The sequence below is a fragment of the Pinus tabuliformis genome, chromosome 5_1, assembly GCF_031772625.1.
Source record: "Pinus tabuliformis cultivar Carrire ecotype Pingquan chromosome 5_1, CPIR1, whole genome shotgun sequence".
Taxonomy (NCBI): domain Eukaryota; kingdom Viridiplantae; phylum Streptophyta; class Pinopsida; order Pinales; family Pinaceae; genus Pinus; species Pinus tabuliformis.
The window spans coordinates 535,437,829-535,442,224 of record NC_142305.1 but is presented as its reverse complement, the minus strand read 5'-3'; positions in this window follow the sequence as shown (position 1 = coordinate 535,442,224).

Below are 4,396 nucleotides of genomic sequence, written 5' to 3'. Positions count from 1 at the left end.
TCCTACAAAGTGAGAAAATGTGTAGTTTTTTTAAATTTTTGCATAAGCTTGGTTTGAAAAATTAGTTTGAAGGAATTCAGAGCATAGTAAAGCATTATTATCCTTAATTGATGCCCCGAGGAAAGAAAATGCAAACACCTAGTAAGCAACGTGAAAGCTCTAGCATGACTCATGAAGAAGAGGAAGAAATGCAACATGATATATCAAAATTACGAGACCAAGTGCAACAAGTGTCACTTGCACAAAAAGTAACAGAATCTAAGATGGATGGTTTAAAGAAAGATGTAGAAGCTAAGATGGATGGTTTAAAGAAAGGTGTAGAAGCTAAGATGGATTGTTTAAAGAAAGGCGTAGAAGCTAAGATGGATGGCATGGAAACTAAGATGAATGGCATGGAAGCTAAAATAAATGGCATGGATGATAAGATGGAAGAATTGAAGATAAATATGAATAAGTTGCTACAAGAAATGGTCACTAATGGTGAAAGGGTAGTAAAGGAAACTCATGATGAAAACAAAAGAAATGTTAATCATGATTCCATAGACTCTAATGTTGGATCGAAGACCCACCATATTCCAAAAATCGGTATGAGGAAGTTTGATGGCAAGGATCTCGCAACATGGATACTACAGATGGAGCAATTTTTCAATCTCAATAATGTGCAAAACACACAAAAGGTACGTATTGCAACTTTATATTTGGAACCAAATTAGTTTGTATGGTATCAATGGCTTTTCTCTCGTAAACAAATTATCACTTGGGCAATTTTTACGGAAGAATTGACAGCACATTATGATGATACAAAAAGCAACACTTTTTTTAGCCAATTGATAAGTCTCAAACAAAACGGTTCAATAATGGAGCACATTGAGGAGTTCCAAAAATTGAACATAAGGGTAAAAAATATTCCAGAGGAGAATAGGATTGATGTGTTCATAGGGACTTTAAAAGATAATATCCAACATGATGTTCACCTTTGGGAACCTGATTCATTAGAGAAGGCATTCAGGTTAGCAAGAAAAATGGAAAGAAAAATTATGGCAACCAGGAAGCATACCACTCACAACTATAAAGATGGAAGTGTTGTCTCCCCTAGTCTTCCACAACCTATAAGGTTGACACCACAACAATTGGAAGAAAAAAGAGCAAAAGGGCTTTGTTACAGTTGTGATAGCAAATACACTAAAGGTCATAAGTGTGCTGAGAAGAAATTAGTCTACATAGATTGTGAAGAGGAAGAAGAAAAGGAGCAAGAAAGGTCAAAAGAAGAGGATATACTCCAGGAACAAAGCCTAGATAAAGAATAAATGAATCCGACCATATCTTGTAATGCATTGGCTGGAATTACCACTCCTCAAACCATCAAGATAGAAGGACAAATCAAGAAGAAAAAGGTAATAGTGTTGATTGATTCAGGAAGTACCCACAATTTTATTCATTATAAGATAACAAAAGAATTGAATTGCTTCTTATATCCAGCACCAAAGTGTCAAGTGATGATTGCAAATGGAGGAACGATAAATTGCTCTGGAAAGTGCCATAATATCAAGCTATCCATGGGAGAATATGTATTGACTAGCCCAATGCTTTCCATTCCAATGGGAGGTGCTGATGTTGTACCAGGAGTCCAATGGTTACAATCCTTAGGTACAATAGCTTTTAATTTTCAAGAACTTTTCATGAAATTTTCTATGGAAGGAAAGGAAGTGGAATTAAGGGGTATTGCAGGGAAACCGGGAAAGATAATCAGCTCTAACGGTATGATAAAGCTTCTAAAAAAGGAACAAAGAGGTGTAATTGCACAACTATGTTCACTAGATGTTTCCACATTGGAATCATCTATTTCTCCAAATCTCCAAAAAGACTTGGACAATCATTCCAAGGTATTTGAGACTCCCAAAGGTCTCCCACCTATTCATGATCATGATCATGCTATTCATCTGATTCCAGGAAGTGTTCCTCCAAACATCAGGCCGTACAGATATCCCTATGCCCAAAAGAGTGAAATTGAACGTATGGTTGCAGAAATGCTAGAGGATGGCATAATTCAATCTAGTCAATGTTCTTTCTCTGCTCCAGTAGTATTGGTGCACAAGAAGGATGGATCATGGCGCATGTGTTCGGATTATAGGGAGCTCAACAAGCTCACTATTAAAGAGAAGTTTCCCATTCCTGTCATTGATGAATTACTGGATGAATTGCATGGATCAATTTACTTCACCAAGTTGGATCTTCGTTCAGGATATCGTCAAATCAGAATGAAGACTGAAGACATTCCGAAAACAACATTTAGAACTCATGAGGGTCATTATGAATTTTTGGTCATGCCTTTTGGCCTTACCAATGCACCTTCTACATTTCAAGGTTTGATGAATTCCATTTTCAAACCCTTCCTTAGAAAATTTGTGTTACTATTTTTTGATGATATACTAGTCTACAACAAGTCTTGGAAGGATCGTTGAACATGTTGACAGGGTGCTACAACTATTGGAGGAAAAAAAATTATATGCAAAAAGATCCAAATGTTTCTTTGGAGTACAAGAGGTGGAATATCTGGGTCATATTGTATCTCATGAAGGAGTTAAGGTAGACCCTAGCAAAATTAAAGCTATTAAGGAATGGAAAATCCCCACATCTATAAAGCATCTGCGAGGATTTCTCGGGTTGACAGGGTATTATCGCAAGTTTGTTAAGAATTATGGGAGAATAGCAACACCTCTAACAACATTATTGAAGAAAGATGCATTTCATGGACTCCAGAAGCAACAAAGGCCTTCAAACATCTTAAAGAGGCAATGTTCCAAGCACCGGTCTTAGCTACACCGGACTTCACAAAAACCTTTATTGTGGAATGTGATGCTTCAGGAAATGGAATTGGTGATGTTTTAATGCAAGATGAAAGACCCATTGCTTTTGAAAGTCGTCCAATCAAGGGAAAGTTTTTACACAAAGCTATTTATGAGAATGAAATGTTGGCAATACTACATGCACTTTAAGAAATGACAACCCTACCTAATGGGAAGACACTTCAAGGTAAAAACAGATCATGATAGCCTTAAATACTTTTTAGAACAAAGATTATCCTCTGAAGAGCAAAAAAAGTGAGTCACAAAGATGTTGGGTTATGACTTTGAAATCATCTACAAAAAATGGAAGCAAAATGTGGTGGCAGATGCACTCTCAAGAAAAGATGAGGATGTGGACGCATTGTTGTGCGCCATTTCTATTATCCAACCAGATTGGATAAACGAAGCAAGGGAGGAATGGAAGAATGATGAAGAAGTGTGGGCACTTATTCGAAAGTTACAACAAGATTCCAGTACATCTGATACATTTAGCTGGAAAAATGATTCGTTATGGTACAAAGATCGCTTATACCTTTGTAAGAATTCCCAACTCAAACAAAAGACTCTGATGGAATTGCACACTTCTCCCTTAGGAGGGCACTCAGGATTTTTAAAAACTTACCACAGGGTTACGAAGGAATTTTTTTGGGATGGCCTTAAATCAGATATTCAAAAGTTTGTGGCGGAATGTTTGGTTTGCCAACAAAATAAAGTTGAAACAATTAAGACCCCAGGTCTATTACAACCTTTATCCATTACAAGCCAACGTTGGGAGGAGGTTTCAATGGATTTTATCACAGGTTTACCCAAGTTTGAGGGAAAGAGTGTCATCATGGTGGTAGTTGACAAACTTACCAAGTATGCACACTTTTGTGCATTATCACATCCATTTAAAGCCAGTACAGTTTCTACTGCATTTATGGAAACAATTCAAAAGCTACATGGAAACCCAAAGATTATTGTAAGTGACAGAGATGCCATTTTCACTGGAAATTTTTGGACAAAATTATTTTCTTGTCTTGGTACTCAGTTAGCTCATAGCTCATCTTATCATCCTCAATCTGATGGGCAAACTGAGATAGTAAAAAAATGTTAGGAAGGATATCTTCGTTGCTTTGTATCTGATAAACAGACATAATGGATCAAATGGTTGCCTCTGACTGAATGGTGGTATAACACTTCCTTCCATACAGTGACAAAAATGACCCCATTTATGGCACTTTATGGATATCAGCCACCATCCATCACATCATATTTAAGAGAAAATTCTAAGGTTCAAGCAGTGGAACATCACATCGAACATCAACAACAAGTCCTCCAACTCTTAAAGGATAACCTCGTGTTGGCACAAAATAGAATGAAACAATAGGCAGATCAACGTCACAACGAAAGAAGTTTTGATGTAGGTGATTGGGTATTCCTAACACTACAACCTATAAACAAATGTCCTCAAGCAAGCCCTAAAAGAAGGATAATAGATTATCACCGAAGTATTATGGTCTGGACAAGGTGTTGCAAAAGCTTGTACCATGGCATACAAATTGGAGCTT